This window comes from Balaenoptera musculus, chromosome 15 (genome assembly GCF_009873245.2).
Source record: "Balaenoptera musculus isolate JJ_BM4_2016_0621 chromosome 15, mBalMus1.pri.v3, whole genome shotgun sequence".
In the NCBI taxonomy this organism is placed as follows: domain Eukaryota; kingdom Metazoa; phylum Chordata; class Mammalia; order Artiodactyla; family Balaenopteridae; genus Balaenoptera; species Balaenoptera musculus.
The window spans coordinates 81,692,947-81,720,082 of NC_045799.1; the positions used below are offsets into that span (position 1 = coordinate 81,692,947).

Sequence of the window (27,136 nt, forward strand, 5' to 3'; positions counted from 1 at the left end):
GGATTGGGGTACCATTTCTTCTGTACTTAATTTTTTTAAATGGAGGTATAATTGACGTATAACCTTATATTAGTTCCAGGTACACAACATAATGATTCAATGTTTGTATATATTGCAAAACAATCGCCACAATGTCAGGTTAACATCCGTCACCACACATATTTACAAAATTGTTTTATCTTGTGATGAGAACTTTCCAGACCTACTCTCTTAGCAACTTTCAAGTATGCAATATGGTATTATTAAATATAGTTGCCATGCTGTACATTGCATCCCCAGGACTTATTTATTTTGTAACTGCAAGTTTGTACCTTTTGACTCTTTTCACCACTAACCCTGACCCTCCAGCCTCTGGCAGCCACCAATCTGTTCTCTGTATCTACAAGCTTGGCTTTTTTTTTTTTAGATTCCACATATAAGTGAGATTGTATGGTATTTGTCTTTCTCTGTCTGACTTATTTCACTTAGCATGATGCCCTCCAGGTCCACCCATGTTATTGCAAATGGCAAGATTTCATTCTTTTTTATGGTTGAATAATATTCAAGTACACACACACACACACACTTTCTTTTTTTAATAAATTTATTATTTTTGTATTATTATTTTTTAAATCAGCAAGTATTTATAGCCTCTTACCATTTCTTTTTTTTTTAAATCATCACCTTTTTTGACCAGGATTCTTTCTTTCTTAATTTATTTATTTATGGCTGTGTTGGGTCTTCGTTTCTGTGTGAGGGCTTTCTCTAGCTGTGGCAAGTGGGGGCCACTCTTCATCGCGGTGCACGGGCCTCTCATTATCGTGGCCTCTCTTGTTGCGGAGCACAGGCTCCAGACGCGCAGGCTCGGTAATTGTGGCTCACGGGCCTAGCTGCTCCGCGGCATGTGGGATCTTCCCAGACCAGGGCTCGAACCCGTGTCCCCTGCATTGGCAGGCAGACTCTCAACCACTGTGCCACCAGGGAAGCCCAAGCCTCTTACAATTTCTATGTGGGTTAACTGGACCCAACAGTGCAATTCTATACCATGTGGCAGGGCTGCAGTCTTCTGAAGGCTCAACCCGGCTGGAATATCCACGATGGCTCGCTCCTGGGGCAGGCAGTTGGAGCTGCTTGTCGGCTGGGAACTCAGCTGGGGCTGTTGATTGAAGGCCTTGATTGTTCTCCACACAGCTTCTCCATGTGGCTTGGGTTCCAAGAAGGAATACTGTAAGTGTGCTTCTACGTGATAGAAGTCACCTTTCTTCTCTCGCAGTACTAGCAAGCAATTCAAAGTTCAAACCTCAGAGGATAAGGGCTGGAAAAAGTAATTTCCTCTCCTGTCTGCTTGAAGTCGATCTCCTGGTGGTCTCATTTCCTATATGAACCACCACTTGTAATCTTGGTGACTGAAATGGTAACCTACCACTTTCAGGGGACACACTGGCCTCTCAGAGACCTCACCTAGGCAAGCAATTCAGAGTTGAGCTGACAATGCCAATAGTCATTCTAGGGATAGACACTTATATAGATTGCAAAGGGGTGGGGTGGGGTGGTGGTACATTTCATTGCAGCCTCATGACAATCACTATCTTACTATTGTAAGAGAACTCTGCAAATGGGCTACATATTTACACACTACTTAAGAACGAAATAGACATGGGAAAACAAAAAAACACAAATCAACCAATCTAGTATATGTCCATGTCAACTACGTTAAATACTTCATTAATATTTTATGTCTTTTTTATAATTTTATTTTATTTTTTATACAGCAGGTTCTTATTAGTCATCAATTTTATAACATCAGTGTATACATGTCAATCCCAATCTCCCAATTCATCACACCACCACCACCACCCCCTGCCACTTTCCCCCCTTGGTGTCCATACATTTGTTCTCTACATCTGTCTCTCTATTTCTGCCCTGCAAACTGGTTCATCTGTACCATTCTTCTATTTATTTATTTATTTATTTAGGCCACGTTGGGTCTTCGTTGCTGCATGCAGGCTTTCTCTAGTTGCGGCGAGCAGGGGCTACTCTTGGTTGTGGTGCGCGGGCTTCTCATTGCGGTGGCTTCTCTTGTTGCAGAGCATGGGCTCTATGCGTGTGGGCTTCAGTAGTTGTGGCATGTGGGCTCAGTAGTTGTGGCTCACGGGCTTAGTTGCTCCGCGGCATGGGGGATCTTCCTGGACCAGGGCTTGATCCCGTGTCCCCTGCATTGGCAGGCGGATTCCTAACGACTGTGCCACCAGGGAAGTCTGATACCACATTTTCTTTATCCACTTATCCATTGATGGACACTTAGGTTGTTTCTATATCTTGGCTATTGTAAATAATGCTGCAATAGACATGGGGTGCATATATTTTTGAGTTAGTCTTCAGTTTTAAGTGCAGAAATGAGAAGGAACAGTGGCTGGACTGCAGTGAGGTGACCCAGAAGGAGGAGGAAGTCAAGTCCTGCTTGGTTCTGCCCAGCTGGGGCCACTGGTGGTCCTTTCACAGGTGAGCTGCCCCCTTGTGTGCAGGCCCGTTCATATCAGGGAAAGATGTGAGGGGACCCAGCTGACCCTTAGGTCTCAGCAGAAGGTCACTCTGGTTGCTCTTGGGCACCAGTTCTATGACCTGATTTTCTGTTTAGTTCCAAAGACCAGGTCTCCTTAGATCTGAGTTCCCGTGTCTGGAATCCTGAGTTGTCCCTGTGCCTGAAGTCCTGGTTTAGGATTTATCTAGAACTCTGGTCCATTTAGGGCTGGCACAGGGCTTTGCATGCCCCTCTATGAAATTCTAGGACTCAACTTTAGGACATGTTATTAGGACTTCTCTGATCGTCAGAGTTTCGATCACGGGCAAGCTGGGAGTCACCTCTCACAATGCCTCCCCTAAACTGCCTTCGGTATAATGCCAAACCTATAGGTAATAGAACACGGGACGTGTCTGAGTTGGGATAGAACCCAGAGAGCAGCTGAACTAACCCAGAGCTTCCTCTAAACATCTGTGTAGTTTATAAAGGAAAAGGACTTTCATGGCTGCAAGGAGCTGGCAGGGTAGAAGTAACGTGCGGATGTGCAAACACACCAAGGCAGCACGGGGTGGCTGGCCGTGCGGTGAACTGTCATTCATGGCCACCTGATCCTTAAAGCTGCCGGCTCCAGGAGTCACATTTGAACAATCGATGACAGGCTCTGAATGTTGAGAGAGAAGAAAGAGACAGGAGAGGGCTATTTAGAATTTTTGGAGGAAAGGAAGTGAGACCTTCACATTAGGAAGAATGCTTGAAAGTGTATAAGGAGCAATTTATCAGGAAGGTAGTGAAGATCTTAACGTAGGTCGATTAAAAGAATAATGGCAGGCAGAGCTCAGGTGCATTGAAGGCAAAGACAAAGAAAAACAACTCACAAACAACCAGTGTTAGAGGGACTTCCCTTGTGGTCCAGTGGTTAAGACTGCACACTCCCGATGCAGGGGGCCGGGGTTCGATCCCTGGTCAGGGAACTACATCCCACATGCCGCAACTAAGACCCGGCACAGCCAAATAAATAAACAAATAAATACACAAATAAATAAATATTTAAAAGAATAACAACCCAGTATTGGTAGTTTAGGCAGGGGATGAATAGAGATCCAGCAGGGAGGAGAAGCTAACTCCTAAATGTGAGTCGGTATGAATGTTTATCTATATGCACGTAGGCAAATGGACTTTGCAAGCTGTAAAACATGGTAGCACATTAGTTGTCACAGGAAAGTGGTCCCTGAAGGATGGATTGGTGAGAAAAGAGGGGAGATAGGATTTGACAGCGACGGGAAAGACCAGTAAGTGAGGCCGGCCAGGTGCTGAGTCAGGTGCTGGAGCTGGGCTAAGTGTGGGTGGGAGCAGAGCTGAGACGTTCCAGCTGACCTCACAGGTCAAAGCAATTTGGATGGAGCAGGGCAGCTGGACTTAAAGGACAGAGCTGGAGCTCAGGTAACGGCTTCAGGTAGACACGCACAGGTTTGAATGAAGGGGTACAAGCCCAAGAGGAGGCAGGGAGAAATGAACCTGGAGGAAAGCTTCAGTGGTCCTATAGCACGTTCCCCTGCCGCCATGATTCCGCTGGTGGTAGAAGAGTGTGTACGTTCCGTGTCGTTTCACCCGGCTGGTCCACATAAGGCTCTGTCTGGTGCCCGGGGAACGCCCCATTGGTGGCACCCATGGACAGACCCCGTGGTCCGGGCACAGTGCCCTGCAGCTCACACCGCCTTTGCTTTCCGCTAGGTCCCTGAGATGCAAGGCTCTCTCCCAGGAGCCACTGGAAGGACGTAACATGCTGGAACAAGGTCTCCGCATACCTTGCTTTACAGCCAAGTGGGAGGCAGGGGACGGAGTAGAAAAAGCTCATAACCTGCAGTCACTGGGCCTCTGCCTCTTGTTGGGTGTGTGGTTTCGTGGCAGTGACTTGACTCTCTAAGTGTCAGTTCCTCATTGGTAAAACAGGGATGATTTTGGCCGCAGCTACCCACCTCCTCGCTGTCTTGAGGGTCACGTGAAACGGTGGAAATGTCAATGCTTTGTCAACTGTACCTCGTGTGTGAAACATCACCATTCCTTGAGTGCTGAAAATGGCATTTCTCCCCACTTTGAAAGGTCCTAGATGATTTATTTGGCGTGGGTATGAATTAAAGGGGAAAATAATTAGCACTGTTTTGAGAATTTTTCCCAAATCCGCCAGATTCACTCTCAAAGAAGAGACGAGAGCGTCTCCAAAAGACTGTGGTCAGGGGCCTGCCTTCCCCGAGGCCCTGGAACACAGACGGGGCCTGACCTGCGAAGGTCCCCCGCCCGCTTCCCCGCTCAGCCAGAGAACGGCCAGATGGCACTGCCACCTCCCTCCCTGTGCAAACATCTCTCACCCAGCCGAGTAAACAGGCCTCCTGGGTAGCGGCGCCTCCGTGCTGCTTCTGAGTGATGTACCCCAGGAAACGAGGAGTCTTGGCTCTGGACTTGGGTTCTGTTTTCAATCCGGGCCCCCGGGCAACGGGGTCATCTGTCTTGGCTCCTTCTCTCTTTATGTAAACAGGGCTGGGGGCCCCTGTGGCTTGAGTACAGCCAGGCCCCTGCTCTCACTCCTCCCCGTGTAAACACATTACAAAGAATCTTTGTAACTGTCCAGAGGAAGGGAGCTTGAATCAGGAAGCGGGTGGTGGTGGAGATGGGGGTGGCTGCAGGGCGGGGGGAGAGGGGAGGTGGCGAAGAGGTGATGCCCATCAATACTCCCTGTACCGTGTGATGCAGAGAGGTCTGCTTTGCCCAGTGTCTGGCCATGGGAGGAGTGGGTCTGTCCCCTGCAGCAGAAACCAAGCGGGCTGTGAGAAAAGGGGGGGAACAGACCTGATATCCTTCAGCCCTGACACCTTCCCTACTGTAGAATTTCAGGTGTGGTAAGAAAAAGAAGTAAGACCTCCTCTTCCAGCAGTGCAGGGTAGAAGAAAGAATATCAGCTGGAGAGTCGAGAAAACAAACTCTATTCCTGCCTCCACCCTTAATGAGCCGTGTGCCTTTTGGATGGTGCCTTAACCTCTCTGAGTTTCCTTGTCCAGATAAATTAGAACTATACTCTCTGCCATTTGTTGAGCCCCTTTGATGTGATGGGGACTTTAGGGGGTATGTTATTTTATTAATCCACACAACTACCCAATGAGGTAGGGAATGATTATCCCCATTTTAGAGATAAAGAAATTGAGGCTTAGCAGGTAGACCTGACTTGCCCCCAGAATGCACATTAAGAATTGGAAGATTGGGATTGACATAAACACACTGCTATACATAAAATAGATAACTAATAAGGACCTACTGTAGAGCACAGGGAACCCTACTCAATACTCTGTAATGACCTACATGGGAAAAAGAATCTAAAAGAGAGTGGATATATGTGTATGTATAACTGATGCACTTTGCTGCACACCTGAAACTAACACAGCCTTGTAAATCAACTAGACTCCAATAAAAATTAACTAAAAAATAAAAAGAAGTGGCAGAAGCAGCTCTTCTCTCTGCCAAACCCCCATTTTGCCCCCGCAACTGAGGATTTCTTTCCTTGACAAGTTGGAAGCTGAGCTAAGAAGGTCCTGGCCTACGGAAAGCAATCTTTCTTGCCGGAGACAGGGGTTCTGACTCATAAGCTCCAGGCCTGGGAGTCAGGGCTCTGTCTCAGTGGCCCCACCCTCCCCAGACATCTCCTCTCCCTGCACTCCTGTATCACCTTGGGTAAAATCCAGGGAAAGAGAACAGTCAGCGACTTGTTCCACCCAGGGTAGAACTTGGCAGGAACTCTCGGAATCGCTGTCACCACCTTTTCCACTCCAAGGCAGTTCATAAATGTCTACGTTTCCATGGCACGTCTTGGAGGCTGCACGAGGGAGAGAGAACCGGTAACCCTTATACCTACAGATAAAAATCAGCGCTGGGAGCATTGCTAAGGGGAGGAGTAAGAGAGCTTCGGAGGCCTTTGACAATAAACCCTCGACCATGATGTTGTAGGACTGGGATGGGCAAACTTCCACCACTGGGCCAACTGCAGCTTGCTACATGTTTTGTAGAGCTAGCGACCTAAGAATTTTATGTTTTTATTTTTATTTTTTTAAATTTTATTGGAGCATAGTTGATTTGCAATGTTGTATTAGTTTCAGGTGTACAGCAAAGTGATTCAGTTATACATATACATATATTCATTTTTTTTCAGATTCTTTTCCTATATACGTCATTACAGAATATTGAGTAGGGTTCCCTGTGCTGTACAGTAGGTCCTTGTTGGTTATCTATTTTATATACAGAATTTTATGTTTTTAAATGTTTGGGAAAAAAATCAAAAGAATCATTGTTCATGACATGTGAAAATTATATTAAATTCAAATTTCAGCCCATAAATAAAGCGACTTTGGAAGGTAGCCATGCTTCTTCGTTTACACAGTTGCCTTTGCACTAGGATGGCAGAGTTGAAGAGTTGTAACATCGACCACGTGGCCTGCAAAGCCTGAAATACTTGCTGTCTGGTCCTTCACAGAAGAAGTTTGCCATCTCCTGTCCTAGGAAAAACTATATGCCTGGGACAGGGGCTTGGGGGGAGGGTCTCACCATTCAGGAGGTAGATATTTATTTCACCCCTTGTTTTTGGTACAGCACCCACACCTCAGCTGCGCCTGGTGGCCTCGATCCAGCTGGGTCTAGTTGGTAGCCTGAGGGGTGCAGGCTCCCAGACCCACAGTGGATGAGTGGCCTTGTCCTTCAGCCCCTACCCTTCAAGGGTCAGGTCCTTTCCTCCCTGGGCATCCGGAGTACTGGCAGCCAGGCTTGGACTCCTCAGGAGGGAGACTGGAGGGTTTTCCCCTGGAGAAACTGACCAAGAGACGAGATCTAGATGCTGACAGTTGGGAGTTGAGGGAAGCTCGTGGTGGACAAGGGCTGCCCACACCCAGGGCCTTCCAGAGCCCCACGATGACATGTGAGTGGACGGTCGAGACATGTGAGCAAAGCCCCCATCTTTAGGTCTGGTGAGGTGGAGAATTTCAGGGCTGACCAAGGAAGAGACAGGACCACGATGTGTCAGGATCACAGAACAGGCCTACTGGGTCGGGACTGCGTTGAAAAGGACCTTACAGACAGCTGCAGGAGACCTTACAGGGGCAGCTGCGGCACCCAGAGGGGGAACAGGGCAAGGGAACTCCCAGGAGAGAGTGGAATTGCACAAGGGACTTTTGTGTCTCTGTGGCATCACTCAGCAGTGCAGTGGGGAGTTTCCAGGTCAGAGAACCCTGAAGGGCAAGAGCGGATTTGGGGTCTTTAATGGCCCCAGGGTTTGTCTTATCTAAGGTAAGCTGATGCTGTGTGCAGTTTTGCAAAGCGGGCAGGCTCAGGTGGCTAAAAATACCCTTCTTTGGGCTATATTTAAAGCAATCCGATGTGTGAGGATTTGAATTTAGCACTGGTGGGCTTGGAGCCTGCTGTGAAGAAGTAAAAAACACTGAGGTCATCTCCAGCCCATGAAATAACAGCAGCCACAACAAGAGAAAGACCAGGAAGCCATGACAATGCAGGGAGCAGGAGAAAGTCGTGAACAAGAACCTCTGCTGTTAATGTCCTGAGATATGAGAAGAAATTGCAGGGTGCTCTATAAAAGGAACACTCAGAAAACAAAAGGAGTATCTCTGAAATGGAAATTAGTGGAGCAAAAATGGAAAATTCAACAGAAGGTGAAGGAAATAGGACAGCAAATAGAACAAAGAAGACAAAGAAATTTTAAAAAATGAGTGGAAAATGAAAATGAGAGAAGCAAGCCAGGAGGTCCCACATCTGAATTTTAGGAATTTTGGAAGGAGAGAACAGAGAAAATGAAGTGGGGGAAATTATAAGTAAAAGAATTTAAGATAATTTCTCAGAAATAGAGAACATGCACAGCCCACTGAATACTCAACAAAATGAATGGGAAAGAAACAAACCATAGATGTGAAATTTTTGAGCCTAAAGATTTCCAGAAATCAAAAAGAGTTCTCATATAAAGGATGAAGAATCAGAATGTTCCTGGGTGGCTTAATCGCAATGTTAGAAGTTAGGAGACAAAATTCCATGGGAAAATAATTTCTAAACTAGAATTTTATGCCCAAACTAAAAAAAAGAGTTTTTTTTAAAGGAGAGCAAAAAGACATTTTCAGATATGCAAGGTCTCAAAATACGAACTCCAACAGGCACTCTATCTCAGGATGCTTATAGAAGAGTATGCTTTACCAAAAGGAGGAATAATCAGGAGAGAAAGGGGATCCCGAAGCAGGAAATCCAACATATGGGGGGTGGGGATGGTCCCAAGGTGACACCAGCGCGGGACTGAGAAGCAGCCGGGCATTTCTGGGGCAGGAAGCGAGAGCTCCAGAATTTTTCTAAAGAGTAAAATACATGCCTGTATTCAGGTGATAAATTGAACTGTTCTCAAAACCGAAAGAAAACATTTTAGCCCCAGTGGAAAAGGACTCCTTTGCATTTCTTAAAAAAAAGAAAAACTTTTTTTTTGCTGTTGTTGTTTAGCAGTTTTCAAAAAAACAAATCAAGTCCTTCTGTTTTTCCATGTCGTTTGTCATTTGTGCATCTATATGATAATATGAAGAAGACAAAATTTGGGGTAAAGAATATTCCAGCATCTCTGGCTATCTCTGGAACGCAAGATCATACTGCCCTCTTGTCTTAAACACTTCAGTTTTCCTCTTGAATATTGTGCAGCAAAACTCCCCCTAATGCATAGAGCCCATGGGTTTTCCAGATGGCTTGGGGCCTGTTCTAAAATGTGAGCACAGTAAGAGCCTATATCTGGAGGATTTTAGTGAAAAGAGCCTAAGCTTTGAACCTGAACAGACTAGCCTCTGCCACTCTGCAGCTGATGCATTTTGGTAACTGTTCTGACTTTTAAAAATGATCCTGTGCTCGCTTCGGCAGCACATATACTAAAATTGGAACGATACAGAGAAGATTAGCATGGCCCCTGAGCAAGGACGACACGCAAATTCGTGAAGCATTCCATATTTTTTGTGTATCATGGGATAAAGTAAATGAATGATTATATTGATTTCTTTGAGAACTGAGATTTTCAGCATGAGCCAAAGAAGACATATATGTAAGATCGATGCAGTTAAATAAAAACTCTACAGTCTTCAAAAAAAAAAAGATCCTATCGTGGCTGCAAAGCATCTAGTACCATGGGTGGTTCCTAGAGATGCTTAATGCCTTGTGGCTGTGACATGTGTTAATGTTCTGTAGTTTCCACAGTGCTTTCATCTGTCCTTTCTCATCGACTCTTCATTGAGGTGGGAGGGCGAGTTTGATGTCTCCACTTAAAAACAGACAAAACCAAGGCTCAGCACAGTCTAGTCCTCTGGGATGGACCCTTTGGTGGCATAGCATTTCTCGTCACTGGGCAACGCTCTACCACAGATAGAGCCATTGAGAAAGGAACTTCCTTGAAAGAGCATTCATCCCTGCTGTGGTTTTACTTCCCGTCCTACCATCCCAGCAGCAGGACCATGTGGTTGAGAACAGACTGTGATTACAGACCTGCTCCCAGAAAGAGGGTGTTTTGACATTCCAAGTGGGACCAGGAGGGATAAGTGATGACAGGACAGAGTGGAACCAGGAAATAATGTTTTCCTATCCATTGCCCAAAGGAAATTGGAAAACAAGTGTGTATGAATCACTTCACTCCTGTAAATACGTTTACTACATAGATGGGATAAGAAATATCAGGGCAGTCTGCAGAAATAATAAGGACAAAGCCCCAAGCAAAGGATAGAGCTTTTATAGAGCTTAAGCAGGCTTAGAGTTCCTCTTTGAACATAGCTAAGTAAACATTTGTGTTAAACCATGTCTTTAAAATGGTGAATGGGAAGGATTGTGCCAAGAATGCCATTTGAAACAAATTCAGACTTCTCGAGTCATTTAGAAATAACTTAAAAAGCTTCAGAGACTATTATAATAACTGCCATAAGAGCAGGATTCATATTTAATTGTCTGAGCAAATTATCTGTGTATATGAGACTTCTGTTTACTTTTTCTTTTAAAAGAAACGTACAGGACTTCCTGGGTGGTGCAGTGGTTAAGAATCCGCCTGCCAAAGCAGGGGACACGGGTTTGAGCCCTGGTCCGGGAAGATCCCACATGTATTGTATTAGTTTCAGGTGTACAACATGATTGATAGTATATATATATTGTGAAATAACCACCACAATTACTTAACACCATCACCTCACATAGTTAACAATTTTTTTTCTTGTGATGCAGACTTTTAAGATCCACTCTCTTAGCAACTTTCAAATATATAACGCAGTATTAACTATAGTCATCATGCTGTACGTTACATTCCCAGAATGTCTTATAACTTAAAGTTTGTACCTTTGGACCACTTTCACTATTTTTAGCAGAAATCTCTAGAGCAGGGATTTGTGGCCACACATTTTTTAATCTCCACTACCCAGTGCAGAATAAACATTTACCAGAATGGTATTGAAATATTTACCGCTCTCTCTGCTGTGCTCCCCACCCTTTCACCTTTAGGCTTTTGCACCAGCTCTATCCGGAATATCCTTGGCTGGTAGGGCATTGCCACAGATCCAATTCTTACTCTCCTTCGAATACCACCCCCGCCCCAACCCCCCTTTGCAAAATCTTCAGGATTTGATCTCAGCCGCCGCAGCTCTTTATCGGTATCTCTCCATCTCTCGGTTGTATCTCACATTATATCGACAACACACGTCAGTTCCCTTGCTAGAGCGCCCAGCTCGGGAAATGCAAAAATCTAGCCTGATGTTTATTCCCCCTACACCCAGGCCAGTGCTCGGCTGATTAAGTGCATGTGGAAGAATAAAGAACATGCAAAGCCGAGGGATACAGCGTGTGTTCTGCGGTTCAACAACCTGGACTTCCCACAGGGTCGTTTCAAAAGGAGTTTCTGTGGACGTGGGAGGGGGCGGGGGCGGCCTGAACTCCGCTGCCAGGCTGGCTCCAAGGAGGCCAGAACGAGGGGTCAAACCTTGGACCCACCCCCGCTCCCGCCCCAAGTCTCCGTAAGTCCCCCCGGGCTGGCTGGGAGCACAAAAGGAGAGCAACACCAAAAATGCGAGGGTAGGAAGGGAGACGTGGTGCCTGCAACTGGCCGCCGGGCCTTCTTGAGCCCCACAGGCCGAGACCGGCACCGCGTAACCCGGTAACCCACGCCTTCATCCTGGGGGCCTCAGAGCCACGCCTCACCGCGCACCCCCGCAGACGCGAGCGCGGAGAACTGACCCCCCGGGCCGCCGTCGACTGCGGCACACAAAGGCCGGAAGTAAGTCGGCGTCAGCCTGGCGAGGCGTCCTCTCTAGGACCCAGGAGGCCCCACACCTCAGTGGTTCGCCAGACTCGCAGGTGGCGGGAGAGGACCAAGACCAGACCCGGCAAGACCTCGTCTCCCAGGGCGTGTGCCCCACTCCAGGGGCAGCAAAGTGAATCGAAAGAAACAACTTGGAAATCAAATCCAGAACTTTTATGTGCAAGAGAAACTCCCCTTAAATGTATTCAGGCCTGTTTCAGCTAAGGGTTTGGAGCACAGTGGGTTATCCTAGCTCCCCGCAGAGGAGGAGGAAACAACCTGGAGAAAGTTCTCCGTGGCTCAGGGCCTCTCACTGACAGAGTGGGTCAGAACCCGGACCTGTGCCACCACAGTCAGTGCACTTTCTGCTGCCCGGGGCTGCCTCTCATCAAAAAGACTCAGTAGGCACAGAAGAGTGTCTTCAGTAAATGGTGCTGGGAAACTGGATTACCACCTGCAGAAGAATGAAACTGGACCCCTATCTTTTACCAGTCACAAAAACTAACTTGAAATGGATTAAAGACTTAAATATAAGACCTGAAACCATAAAACTAATGAAGAAAACACAAGGAAAAAGCTCCTTGACATTGGTCTTGGCAACAATTTTTTTGAAGATGACAACAAAAGCACAAGCAACAAAAGCGAAGATAAATAAGTAGGATTGCATTAAAATAAAGAACTGCTCAGGGTAAAAAAATCCGAAAAATGAAAAGGCAACCTATGGAATGGGAGAAAATATTTGCAAACCATCTATCTGATAAAGAGTTACTATCCAAAATGTATAAGAAACTTATACAACTTAACAGCAAAAACCTAATAATCTGTTTATTGTATAATGGACAGAGGACCTGAATAGACGTTTTTCCAAGGAAGACATACCAATTGCCAACAGGTACTTGAAGAGATGCTCAGTATCACCAATCATTCAGAAAGTGCAAATCAAAACGACAATGAGGAGCTTCCCTGGTGGTGCAGTGGTTAAGAATCCGCCTGCCAATGCAGGGCACATGGGTTCAAGCCCTGGTCCGGGAAGATCCCACATGCTGCAGAGAAACTAAGCCTGTGTGCCACAACTACTGAGCCTGTGCCCTAGAGCTCGTGAGCCACAACTACTGAGCCCGCGTGCCACAGCTACTGAAGCCTGTGCGCCTAGAGCCCGTGCTCCGCAACAAGAGAAGCCACTGCAATGAGAAGCCCGCACACCACAACTAAGAGCAGCCCCTACTCGCCGCAATTAGAGAAAGCCCGCGCGCAGCAATGAAGACCCAATGCAGCCAAAAAAAAAAAAAAAGACAATGAGATATCACCTCACATTTGTTATAATGGCTGTTATCAAAAAGACAAGAGATAACAAAAGCTGGTGAGGATGTAGAGAAAAAACCTGGTGCATTATTGATGGGAATATAAATTGGTACAATGACTATGGAGAGCAGTATGGAGGTTTTTCAAAAAATTAAAAATAGAACTATGATATGACCCAGCAATCCCACTTCTGGGTAGATATCCAGAGGAAATGAAATCAAGATCTTAAAGAGATATCTGCATTCCTGTTCATTGCAGCATTATTTGCCATAGTAAAAATACTGAAACAACCTAAGTGTCCATCTAGGGATAAATGGATAAAGACAATGCGATATCTATCTTCTTCTGGTATAGGGGATTATTCAGCCATGAGAAAGAAGGACATCCTGCCAATTTTGACAACATAGAGGGATCTTGAGGGCATTATGTTAAGTGAAGTAAGTCAGACAAGAAGTCTCTGGGTCCAACAGCCAGTTCTGGATTAAGCCAAGCTCTCTGTTCCTTAGTAGAATGTCCTCAGGTTCATCCATGTTGCAGCATGAGTAAGGATTTCCTTCCTTTCTAAAGCTGAATAATGTTCCATTGTTTGGATAGATCACATTTTGTTTATCTGTTCACCCTTTGATGGACACTTGGGTTGTTTCCACCTCATCTTGACATTTAAGAGAGAAATGACGTGATCTTACCTGTGTTGTCAGAGCATCGAGCATGTTAGGAAAGGAGACAGACTTGTGAGGACTGAATAATTGACGGAGGTGCAGCAAGACAGGCGCAGTCTGCGGGAGAAAAGGGCCCGAGTCAGAGCATAATTCGGTGACATCTAGGCTGCCGGGGATGAAAGGGAGGGGACAGGAACCTTAGCTTGGGAGGTTGGGAGGAGAAACCCAGAGGAGAAGGAGCAGGAGGCGGAAGAAGAGGAGGATGGTGAAGGGGGAAAGTAGTTTTGGTTTTCTTTGGGGGTGGGGTGGAGTGGGGAAGATCATGCTGGAATTGGGACTCGTGATTCTGAGACGTCTTCAGGACATCCAGGTGGCAATGCTGGGGAACAGGTGTGAAAACGGAGTGAGATGATCCCATAATTATAAAAGGGATCAACAAATACAGTGGAAGAGAGATGCCCTCCTCTCTCCTCTCACCCAGGGCTCCTGGCCAAGCCCTGCAGGTTCTTAGATCTGCTGGGAGAACCTCTCCGAGCCCGTTAGCTGGACACACAGTGCCCTCTCCTGGCGATAACTTGCAGCTGCAACTGAGCCTGCACCCTAGGGCGGGAATGCCTTTGCCGCTGATCATCCTGAAAGCCGCAGCTGCGGTCCATTAGCCTAAGAAAGAACTGTGACTGACCCGCACGATGGGTTTTAAGATCCTGCACGTGAGGATTGCGTGCTCGAGGGTCCAGAGAAGCTAACCGCCCCCTCAGCAGGTGCCGTGAGCCTCGGAGGCACCTGCGGGACAGCAAAGTGGAAATGGGGACCAATGCGGAAGGTTCACGCCTAACTTAAAGGAGTCCGATGCTTTTGCTGTGAACCCCGTTGTTTATTTGAAAGCATTCACACACCGGGAACCTCACAAACAGAAGAAAGACCCAGGGCGGTGAGAGCTCCTTCATCCCTGTGGTCCCTTGAGGGCCGCAAGGGCAATGTTGTAATTCCATCATTTTTCTCTGCCCGGCCTCCGCCGCAGCCCCGGCTCTTTCTGAGAAGTAGACCCCGTCTCCTAATCCCACCTTCTTCCGAGGCCTGGGACTTCACACAGAGGGGCCTGGCCTCTTCTGTGTGTCGGGAATCTGAGCAGCTCCCAGGAGCTCCAAATCCCATCCTCTCCCCCATCAGGAAAAGTGCTGCGTCCACCCAGCCCCGGCCGGATCCCCGGCATCTGAGTTTTGAGGTGCCCAGAGCTGGCTTCATGCCTTGGGGGTTTGGAGGAGAGGAAGGAAGGGGGAGAAGGCAGCACAACAGAACCCAGGAAACAGTCTAGACTGAGCTTTTCTCGTCAATTCTGAGAACTCTCCCCTGTCCTGTTATCCACAACATACCACGATTTTTTCCTGATTGGGAGGCCTCCCGCGGCTTAGACTAAACACTCCCCTGGTTCTCAGAGCTCCGGGTCTCCCAGTGAATTCTCTGCACAGATGCAGCCCAAGCATTCGTTCCTCCTTCCCCTCTTCCCGGGAAAGCATCCTGCCCCGGTGCTCCCGGCCTCGAGGGCACACACCCACACTGTGAACCCAGCCTCCTCCCTCCCAGCCACGGACCCAGGGCTCTCCGTCACGTGTGAGCCTGAGACCACATAATCCACGGCCCACTGGGGACACGGAGTGTGCACAGGCCGGAAGGGTGACATCTTGCCAAGGAGCTGGACTTGTTGATAAAGCAAGATTTAGAGGCTCTGGCTTTGTTTACAGAGCAGAGAGAGGGACCCCCCCGCCCCTTAGCGTGGGGAAAGGCAAAATCAAGGTCAGCGATGGGGTGGCGTTGGGGGTACTCACAGCGGTGGCTCTGGGGATAGATTTTTAAAATACGTAAATGTTGAAAAACTGTCACATGGCTTCACTAAGGGCCTTTCACAAGCCTGGTGACCATGGGGAGAGAGGGTGAGAGATGTGAGAAGGAATGCCAGTGAGGGGTGGCTGCGTGGTGAACTGCCCCGTTCTGGGCATCCTCCCCTGGTTGCTCTCTGCCCGTGTCACTCACCTGGAGGCCCGAGCAAGGGCTTGTGCACAGGCAGAAGCGCACAGAGAAAAGAGCCTTCTGGCCGGAGCCCACCTGAACCCCAGCTCTCCCCCAGGCCCTGCTTCCAGCCACAGCTGTGTCTGCCTCTTCGCTTTCCATTCCCCCTCGGAGGAAAGAAGACCAGCAGCTGGAGGCAGTCCTCCTCCTGCCTGCGTTTGAGAAGCAGCAGAAACATGGTTTCCTGAGCAAGGGGTGGGGCCGGAGAATCACTCCGAAGCCAGTGTGGAGGCAAGGAGGTAATGCCTGGGAGGAGTGCCCTGGGTGAGACTCTGATCATGGCAATGGCAGGTCTTAGAGCCCAGGGCATGGAGGGGCCCCGGGCGGCAGGAAGGAATGCAGCCCCTGGTTACCTTCCTAACTTTCTTCTGTGTCACCTCTTTGTCCCTGCTGTCTACCACTGTTCAATTCTTAGACCTTCCAGAAAAAAGCCCTGTGAGCACTGACTATCTCCAGTTCTTGCCCCACCATCACTGCTCAAGCCACTGCAACCTGGCAGCGTTTGGTTCTCTTAACCAGCGGGGTGGAGAGGAAGATGGGAGATGCCTGACAGCTGGAGTCAGGAGAGCTGGGAGAGCCCTGACCCTGGTTCCTAAAGAGAAGTGGCACCGAAGAATGTTCCTGAATACAGCTCTGCAAGATTGCAGGTGCTGCAAAGGCAGGGGCTGTGCCTGTCACACTGACCATCGTGTCCTAAGCTGGGTGTCTCACATGCGGTACATTTGAAGTAACAAGAAAACACAGTAACTAGGAAACAGAAGATGAGATGAAAGCAATCAATTTCACTGTGTCAGAAATCACAACATATTTAAATAGGTTAATTTCCTATATTAAAATGCAGATGTTTAGGACTTAATTCTCCATTTCTTGGAATCCTTGTTTTTTGCTTTTTTTTTAATTTTTACTAATTTTTGGCCATGGTATTCTATTTATTTATTTATTTATTTATTTATTTATTTATGGCTGTGTTGGGTCTTCGTTTCTGTGGGAGGGCTTTCTCTAGTTGCGGCAAGTGGGGTCCACTCTTCATCGCGGTGCGCGGGCCTCTCATTATCGTGGCCTCTCTTGTTGCAGAGCACAGGCTCCAGTCGCGCAGGCTCAGTAGTTGTGGCTCACAGGCCCAGTTGCCCCGCGGCATGTGGGATCCTCCCAGACCAGGGCCCGAACCCGTGTCCCCTGCATTGGCAGGCAGACTCCCAACCACCGTGCCACCAGAGAAGCCCCATTTCTTGGAATCCTTAAGAAGACATACTGTTACCCAAAAGGCCTTTATAGTTTTGCAGTGTGTAAAATAAGCATCAGCCCAGAGAAGAGAAGCAGGAGTTTGCAATCCAAGGGCAATATGATGAGCTGAATTGTGTTCCCCCAAATTCATGTGCTGAAGCCCTAACTCCCAGGACCTCAGAATATGACTGTATTTAGAGATAGGGCCTTTAAAGAGGTAATTGAGTTAAAATGAGGCTATTAGGGTGGGCTCTAATCCAATTTGTCTGGTGCCCTTATAAGAAGAGGAAAGTTGGACACACAGGAGACACCAGGGTGTGCGTGCACAGGGGGACAACTGCGTGACAACACAGGGAGAAGGTGGCCGTCTGCAAGCCAAGGAGAGAGGCCTCAGGAGAAACCAACCCTGCCAACACCTGATCTCAGCTTTCTCGCCTCCAGAACTGGGAGAAATAAATTTCTGTTTTTTAAGCCACCCATTGTGTGGTGTTGTGTTACGGCGGCCCTAGGAAACTAATACAGTCATGTACAAGAACATCGGGTGCTGACAGGTTATGGGCAAGTTACCAAAGGCATTTGCTACAGGGGCCAACTCATTTCATCAGATTCTCAAGGGGGCGATGATCTCCCAATGTTAGAGTCACAGCGTAGAGATTTCATAACTCAGTGTGGAGATAAAGGTAGAAAGTGCCCCTCACCCCAGCTTCCGAGGCTGCTCACCCTGACTCATTTGCCCGGCAGGAAGAGAACCCACTAGAAGGTGGTGTGTGGGGCAGAGGTTCATCTCCTATAAACAGCCAAGGGGCTGCAATGTGAGGATGTGAGAAAATTTGCGAAGTAACTGCATAAAGGAAAACCCTAGGGGCCTTGAGTCATCGGGCTGATCCTGTGCTGTGTATTTCAGTTATGATGAACTTTAACCTCCATACGGGGAAGAGGAAAATAAAATAAAATGAGGCTACCTGGGAGGGGGGGGGTTGTCTTCTCTCCTTCTTCCCCTTCTGGGGCAGCCAGGGGCATGAGGAGACATCTGCCAAGGGGGCTTCAGGGAAAAGTTCAGTTGGGTCTCTTCAGTTTGGGCCACTTAGTTTAAGAATGATCGATAGCAGTTATTAACCTCCCCGGTAGAAAGTATTTCCACTTCCTGGAGCTCTCCTGCTGTAGGGGATATTAATCCAGCCACCTGAAGGCTGAAGATACAAATTTGCGAGCTTTCAGCAGATTGATGGTTTCAAATCCATGCAAATGGAGTGAAAATCCTAGGAGAGGGTGGGCACAGAAAATAGAGGAAGGTCCATGCATTAATCGTGAAAGGCAAACTGAGTTATCCAAAAAAAAACCCTTCTGCGTCTCAAAGGCTTAAAATAAAGGTGTGTTTCTCACTTACTTCACAGTTAGTGACCGAGACGTATGGCCCCGCCTAGATGTCAGGGGCCTGGGGACTGAGGCCATCCTGTGTATCCAGGAGGATGATGGATTGGCTTAGTGGACACACAGCATCGTCTCTGCCACAGTCCAGGCCTGGGCTTCCATCAAAGGAAGCTGAGGCAGGAAGCCCGTGTGCAATGTGACAGCCTGCAGAGGTGGGGCTGCAGGAAGTGGCTCAGAGCAAAAACCTGGGATGCAGACTTGAGTGGTCCCTTCCCCCCAACAGCTCATATCCAGCCCATCAGCAAACCCAGTGCTCGCAGATCCAGCAGCAAGTCCTGTAGGCTTGATCTCCAGGATACATCCTAATCTGGCTGCTTACTACCTTCTCCACTGCTGCCACTCTGGTCCAAGCCCTTCACTGGGGCCTGGATCTGGTCTCCTGATCTCCGTCCTTGCATCACTGTGGTCAGTTCACACAGCAGCCGAAGGGATGTTTTAAAAACTTAAATCATATTGCCACCTTGGCTAAAACCCACCAGCAGTTCCAATTGCAATAGAAACTCCTTTCCAAGGCCTACAAAGTCCTATGTGATCTGGTTTCAACATCTTCTCTTGGGGCTTTCCTCTTGTTCACAATGCTCCAGCCCCACTGGTCTTTATGCTGTCTTTCAAACACCTAGATGGTTCCTTCCCCAGGACTTGGCATTTGCTGTGCCCTCTGCCCCAAATGCTCTTCCCTCAGATAGTCCCAGCTTTGATTTCTTCACTTTTCTTTCTCTTTCTTTTCATTTGGGAAGGAAAAAAAAAAGAGACTTGGTGATGGGTGGTCTGGGATCTCTTGTGACATCCTCAGATGGTGTAGAGATTGGCTTCACTCAAACTTCTTCTTGAAATCTCCCCTGATATTTCTATCTGAAAGAAATCTCAGCATGAAAAGAGTGCATGTTGGAATTGGTTATCATGGAAATGGTCGTGGGAGGAGGTGAGATTGGAGCTGGACCTTAACAGTGAGGGTTGTTTCAATAAGCAGAATTGGGGTAACCTCCATGCAGGAAGGGGTTGTACCTACCTTGTTCTACTGGGTCTCCAGTCGTTATTAGAGTACCAAGCAGAAAATACTCAATATAGAATTCTTGAATGAATTCACCACTAAATGAACAAAGGAAAGAGAGTGAAAACACTAAATATGTGTGATGACGACGAACAGTAAGGTCTATTTGGCTGGAACAGCCAGTTCTAGCGAGAAACGAGGTTGAAAAAGCAGAATTCAGCTGAATTGAAGAGAGCATTAGCAGAGAATGTATTTAAGTCCTATACGCGGTTGGTGTCTCCTGCCTAATTCGGAGCATGCCATCCCTCCAATCCAGCTGGTGAACTATTCCCAGAGAAATCCTCCATAGAGAGCCGAGGTAGTACTTAGGGACTGAGGAACTGTTGAGAAGGAGATAATTTGTGGCAACGAGCCTCTCCTGGGGTGGGACATCCTCAGATTGCACCGGAAGTTGGACCTGCCCGCAGGGAATCTGTTGGTGGGTCTTTGCTGTGTGGGCAGGAGGTGACCACGGCAGGACCCACATTTGGCTCTCTGGACTCCTTCTTCCTCCCTGCTGTGCCCAGTTGATGCCCATGGCCCCGCCCCACCCTCAGGTTGCTTCCTTTCTCAGGACTTTGCCACCTTCACATCTCAGCTGTCTCACACCCGACTGGTCAGGAACAATCTTTTTAGCCTCTTCTTGGCAAGCTGTCTTAGGCTTCCCCTGAAATCTGAACCCCTCCAGGAAGTTTCTCTGGGTGTCCGAGTGGCTCTGTGCCCTCTCTTTGTCCCCACACCTGGCCAGGACTCAGGTCTTCTGAGGTTTTCTCCCCCTTGCCCATCTCTCCTGTTGTAAGTGGGGCAGATCTCACATTGCCTCAGCCCTGGCCTGTTCACATGGACTCTGCGTCTCCTTGGTGATCTGAAACTTTTCTCCTGTCACGTGTTATTCTTTATTTGTTCAAAGGTCAGAAGTTGCTTTGAAATATCACTGGCTGTGTTACTTCCTTCTGAGTTATTTGGTTCTTCTTCCATGACTAATTATTAAAGACAGCATTTCCGCATATTGTCCACCAAATACAGGGTAAGAAAAAAATACTACTATGAGTGAGAATTATAGAACCATGGGGCTTATCCAGGCCAGTGTCTCCCTGGGGAGCTCAGGACAAGGACAGAATCCAGACTTAGGCCCTTTTCTTGAGTCTCAGGAGTGGGCTGACAATGTCCTTCCCTGTCCGCAACCTTGTCCTGAACCTACAGCTTTTGAGAGTACTTTTAGTGGGTTAAGCAGGATTCTGAGGAACACTGTTCCACACCTCTAAGCCTTCCTCTTTCTCTTCCACTGAGTCGTGCACCCTCTTATGTCCGCTTTCCTCAAGGTTTCTTGGCCCTTCTTTTGCTCAATGCTGATGAGTAGAACATAAGAAGAAGTGAACACTTAGTCCAGGTAGTAGGTGATCCCTCTGAGCATCTCAGGGCACTCCTCCTCCAGGCAGCCCTCAGCCACTTCACTGAGCTGCTCTCCGATTCCCACTTCTGATGGGTGTCTGGGGCTGCAGGGTCCAAAGGGACTCAGGCTGGGATTTCTTTGTTGAACGTGATGAATCTGTCCATTGTAGGCATACCTCCAGAGTGCTACCCTGCTTTGTTTTTATATTTGTGTTTTTACTCCAGAGCTTTCAACCCAACATTCCCTGGAAGGTGTGAGACCCTGAACGTATGGCCTCCTGGACCCCGTACACAGTCAGGTGGTCTGGCTTCATTTCCTGCTTCGTTCACAACATCACTTCCATCTCTGTTTTTAAAAAAATTTAATGTTTCATTTTTATTATTTTATCCTATAAAGCTATAAAAGCAGTTGAGGCTTGAGCCACATTTTTTTAAAATTAATTTTTATTGGAGTATAGTTGTTTTACAATGTTCTGTTAGTTTCTGCTGTACAGCAAAGTGTGAGCCACATTTTTTGTTTTAAATAAATTTCCACACAGTTACTTCCAATTACATGACCTTTTCGCAATTCTTTCCTTTTTCTGTTAATTATGTTCCAGTAAAAATTCTTTGCTTAAGACCATAAGTATTTTTTTACAATGCTTGGTTTATGCAAAAAGTAATATGGTTTCCAAAATATTTTTTCTTTATATTCCACGTGATGATTTTTCATATCTTTTAGCTGGTTATTTTGTAGATACTTACCTCCATGTCTCTAAATAAAATGCTTTCTTGATTTTTCATTATAAAGTCAATATCCTGGAAGATGATGATTTACCTTCATCCTTTCCCAGCCTCCACCACACACGTCCATTTCCCGTCATCCATCCTCCCAACATAAATACCTTATATGAGAATTTAGGTTAGATCGTCATTATTTTCATTATTATGACTCTGTAATATATTCACAGCTCTGCTGTGTAGTAAACTATAATCATTTTACTTTCCCACACAACTTTTTATTTCCAATGGAGCTAATAGTTATTACTTTTCGATGTTCTTATTCAACTGCAAGCTTCTCACCAGTCATATTAATCTCATCACAAGACATTCAGAAATCTCGGGTTTAGACAGGTTGCTCTCCACACTTGGGACCTCCCTTCATCATCCTCATCTTGCGAATTCCATCTCTTACCTGTGTGGCACCTTCTATATCCTCTATACCATATATATATTCTTCTCTTAGTTTACTTTTTCATTTCGATGGAGCACATTATCAAGAAGCTTCTGGAGGTAAATTTTTAGAGTGCTTGTACATCTGAAAATGTCTGTATTATACCCTCACACTTGAGTGACAGTTTAGCTAGGTATAGAAGTTTAGGTTAGAAATTATTTTCTTCAGAAGTTGAGGCATCTCTCTGTTATCTTCTGGCTTTCATTGGTACACTTGAAATGTCTGGAGACATTCTGATTTCTGATTCTTTAGTATGTGACCTGGTTTTTTTTTTGTGCCCTCCGGAAGCTTGTAAAAAAATTAATTTTTTTCTCTAGCATTTTGGAATGCTAGATATGTGTCTATTCCTCCTCAATTCTTTCTTTAGGGAACTCCTATTGTGTAGCTGTTGAACCTGCCAGCCAGATTAATTTTTTAAATCTCTTTTCTCCTACTTTCTATTTCTTTTTCTTTTTACTATAGTTTCTGGGAAATTTCTTCAACCCCCCACCCCCATGAGGGGCTACAGAAACAGAATGACCCATTGCTCTGTTCCTGTGCCTTATGGACCACCTGGAGCTTTCCAGGGCCAGTGAGAGGGGCTGGAGGGGGATGTCCAATGACGGGAGGACCCTCCCTCCCCTTGGTGGAGGGGGATCCCCAAGAGACAGGGGACCCTGAGCCACACTTCACCAACCATATGGCTGAGGAGGAGGAGGGGGAGGGCCAAGGGGGCAGCAAGAAGAGCAGTCAATCCTCATGGCTATGCCTGGCCAGGAGAGCACTGAGTCACCACACTGATCACCGCAAGTGAGGATGTTCCTCTGCCTAATTCATCTGGAAAGCCCAGCTACAAAGATAGGTGCTCTCCCCACTTCCCAGCCTGATCTGAGAAACAGAGGGGGGCGTCCAGGTTGCTGGACACCAGCTGCCACCCTCACTGCCCTGGGGTGCTGCGGATTGGAGGGGGCACCTCACAGGTTCTCCCCGCGACCTCCAAACTCACACAGAAGGGTAGGGCTGTGGGCTGCTATAGCCCAGAATCCTGAACCCATCCTGCGTCCCATGCCCATGAGAGCAACCAAAGATCAGTGTGTTAGCATCATTCTGATGCAGTCCTGCCTCACCAGCAGGAGCAATCAGCTCGTGTGGACAGTGGGCCAATCTGGTGTAGGGGTGGGGGTTGGGGGCAAAGGAGCTGGGGAGGGTGCTGTTGGGAGGGGCAATCTGCCATGGGTTTTGAATTCCCTGCATGTTCTGGGCGTCTCAACAATGAAAGTCCTGTGTCACCTTTACCCAGGCTGTTTCTCAGGGTACTGCGTGGAGCCATCTCCAGGGATGAGGTATTGATCCCCTCTGGAAAAAGATCAGGCTTGTGCCAGCTCGCTGTCATTCCCCAAGTTCCGTGTTCCCTCCAAGCCTACCACCTGGGTCCTGTGGAGTCATTGTCTGGGATTTAGGGGCCATGCTGCTTGCTGTGCCATAATCATCAGTTCTTTGTCTCTGTTCCAGAGCTGTCCTGTCTCTGTCACATCCATGAACCATAACAGGCTAATTTATTGGCTTGCAAGTAGGGTTCAATTCCAGAGTCTGACAAGAACCTGCCCCAGGGGATGGTCTCACGCCCCTCCCCTGCCTGCATCTGATTCTCTGCTGGCAGTGTGTGTTGGGGGTACTTTGTGTGCTAAGCTGATCAACCCACCTGTGTGTACCCCAGCCATGGATATGTCAGTGCACTTTTAGGAAACCAGGTCCACCGCTGCAGGGAAAACAGTCAGGATGATCCAGCCCTCGCTGCCGGCCTCCTGGAACTCTTGTGGGGGACACCACACACCTTCACTTTAGAAAGGTCCGAACCTGACATTGACACTTGGGCTGGTGTTTCTTAGACTCTTAGAGGTAATGTCCTGTTTAGCCACAAGAGGAGCCTGTCAGTGGGCTGGGAGAGGAAAATCAGCTCGGTGGGCACTCCTGAGTTGGCTGAATAGAATCTCTTTCTTTCTTTCTTTTTTCATTGAAATATAGTTAATGTACAATATTATGTTAGTTTCAGCTGTACTATATCATGATTGTACATTTGCATACATTGTGCAGTGATCAGCATAAGGCTAGTAACCTTCAGTCCCCATACAAAGTTACTACTATATTACTCACCGTATTATTCTTTATGCTGTGCATTATTATACATCCCTGTGACTTATTTATTATGTAACTGGAGGTTTGTACCTCTTAATCCCCTGCACCTATTTTGCCTACACTTACTCACTCCCTTCTGGCAACATTCATTTATTCTCTGTATCTGTGAGTCTGTTTTTGTTTCGACTGTTTGTTTTTTTAGATTCTACATATAAATGAGATCGTGTGCTATTTGTCCTTCTCTGACTTATGTCACTTGGCATAATGCCTTCTAGGTCATCCATGTTGTCGCAAATGGCAAGATTTCTTTCTTTTTAAATAGTTGAGGAATATTCCATTGTGTGTGTGTATATATATATATATATATATATATATATATATATATATATATATGTATACTGTACATACTGTATATATATATCACATTTTCTTTCCTTTCTTTCTTTTCTTTTTTTTTGGCTGACCAGGGATTGAACCCGGGCCCTCGGCAGGGAAAGCGTGGAGTCCTAACCACTGGACCGCCAGGAAATTCCCTATACCACACCGTCTTTATCCATTCATCTATCGACGAACACTTAGTTTGCTTCCATATCTTGGCTATTGCAAATAAAGCTGCAATGCACATTGGAGTGCAAATATATTTTCGAATTAGATTTTATTTTCTTCAGGTAAATGCCCAGAAGTGAAAACTCTTCAGGTAGATACCCAGAAGTCATATGGTAGTTCTATTTTTAAATTTTTGAGGAAACTCCATACTGTTTTCCACAGCGGCGGCACCGATTTACATTCCCACCAACACGGCACGAACATTCCCTTCTCTCCACATCCTCATCAACGCTTGTTATTTGTTGTCTTTTTGATGACAGCCATTCTGACATGTGTGAGGTGGTATCACACTGTGGGTTTTTTTTTTTTAATTTTTAAAATTTATTTTTATTGGAGTAAAATTGCTTTACAAGATTGTGTTAGTTTCTGCTGTACAATGAAGTGAATCAGCTGTATGTATACCTATGTCCCCTCCCTCTTGGCCCTCCCTCCCTCCCTTTCTCCCCCCCATCTAGGTCATCACAGAGCACCGAGCTGAGCTCCCTGTGCTATACAGCAGGTTCCCACTAGCCATCTATCTTACACATGGTTAATCTGCATCGCCCTCATGACTAGCACATGTGTGTAAGGGTGGGGAAAGGCAGAAATGTCTGGTATCTCTTCCTCTCCCTGAACACCTGGGATCAGTATAATCCTACCCAGGGCTTCCTCCTCCTTCCTCCTTCTGTCTACTCAGAACAGTAATTCTAACTAGGATTTAACCCAATATGAGTGTTTTGGTTAACTATCCAGGTTTTACAGACAGCATGTCCATTTGATGTTGAATCCCAGTTCCATCACCACTGGCTAAATTTGTGACCTTGAGAAAATTACTTAATTCCTCTGTGCTTCAACTTCTTCCTCAATAAAATGGATATTTTGATAACAGTTTTATCATAGAGTTTCTTGGGGTGAGAATTAAGTGAGATAATATGTACCTAGTACAAAGTACTTGCTCAATAAATGCTATAAATAAATGCAATAAATACTATAATTACCTAGTGTCCTGTTCTTTCTGTCTATCTGTCACCCCTGCTACTCATGACTCTGACCACAATCCTTCTGTTCCAGCCCACGTCTCTCCCAGTCCTCTGTGCCTTAATTACTCCTACTTAGGAGACACGATCCAGGCTGTTTTCCTGATCTCTCCTCCTGGAGATTCCAGATTCTCTGCAGCTTTCTGGGCATTCTTTTCTCTAACGCCGCTCTTTACCTCTTATTCCGTGTCTTGTAGCAGCGGACGGATCTGAGGAACTGGTTCTTGCCCTGGTCTGGATCTTGGAGTCTGTATCACCCATAGAAATTATTTATTCTGAGTCTGTTTCTTCATGCATAAAATGGCCTGGAGGATTCGTGGGATTCCATGTAGCTATGACAGTCTATGGAAAGGAAAACATTTATTGAGCACCTGCCATGAACCGTGAACTATGCACCGTATGTACTGAGCAAGTTCTAAATGCCGAGCAATGCCCTTGGCAATGAGGGTCAGGGCAGATCAAGAGACACACCCTCCCTGTCCTCATGATGCTGACACAGGCTAGTTTTTAAAAATTGAATTCTCATAACAACCATGAGGGGACTCATGGGGGCAATGCTATCCAGATGATTAAGTTACTTGATTAAGTCACCAAGAAACAGCCAGTGACCGGTGGAGCCATCATGTGAACCCAGGTCCGACTGACCTCAAGACTGGCTCACTTTCCACCCAATAGCCCTGGACAGGGGTGAGTCTGACACCTTCTGAAGTGGGAACAGCCTCAGGCAGATGCAGGGTGTGGAGCTGAGAGGCCAGATGTGCCTGGATCAGAGCTGACTCTGACATCACTTCCTGTGTGAGCTGAGGCCTGGGAGTGGGGATGGGGGAGAGGTGGGGGAAGGAGGAAAGCAGATGAGTGTGGGGTTGGGGAAAGACAGAAATGTCTGTGTATCTTTGGGGGCTCTGATATTTCCTTCCTGCTATCTCCCCTTCTCATGTCTACCTGGGACTGGCCCTTACTTGTGAAAATGGCCTAGCCCTACCTCCCATCCACAGCCCTCACTCCACCAGCCTTCTGCCCTTGGAATGGTCCATGATGTCTTTCAAGGTCGCCATGAAGACGTCCTCTCTGGTCTTCTGAACTTGGCTCTCCTCCTGTCCTCCATCTGTACCACCTGGCTCTAGGGGCCCAGGGGCTTACTGACTTCACAGTCGTAGAGAAAGAAGGCCTGAACATTGGGCTGGGCAGTGGCCTAAAACATGGGGAACACTTCATGGGGCCTGGAAAATCTACTGTAAAGAAAG

The 27,136-nt window shown here is 47.0% G+C and overlaps 1 long non-coding RNA gene and 1 other non-coding gene across 3 annotated transcripts; one reads left to right on the forward strand and one right to left on the reverse strand.

The window, feature by feature from the left end:
- Nucleotides 1-2,286: 2,286 nt before the first annotated feature.
- On the reverse strand, nt 2,287-26,225 carry LOC118880776. 2 transcript variants are annotated; one of them, XR_005016385.1, is made up of 5 exons: nt 26,069-26,225; nt 19,530-19,609; nt 18,477-19,372; nt 13,826-13,915; nt 2,287-3,161 (listed from the first exon to the last, which is right to left on the reverse strand). It is a non-coding gene; the product is annotated as an uncharacterized LOC118880776 (long non-coding RNA). The 2 variants fall into 2 exon arrangements; XR_005016386.1 differs by lacking the exon at nt 19,530-19,609.
- On the forward strand, nt 9,418-9,524 carry LOC118882134. The gene has a single exon (XR_005016687.1). It is a non-coding gene; the product is annotated as a U6 spliceosomal RNA (small nuclear RNA).
- Nucleotides 26,226-27,136: the final 911 nt, after the last annotated feature.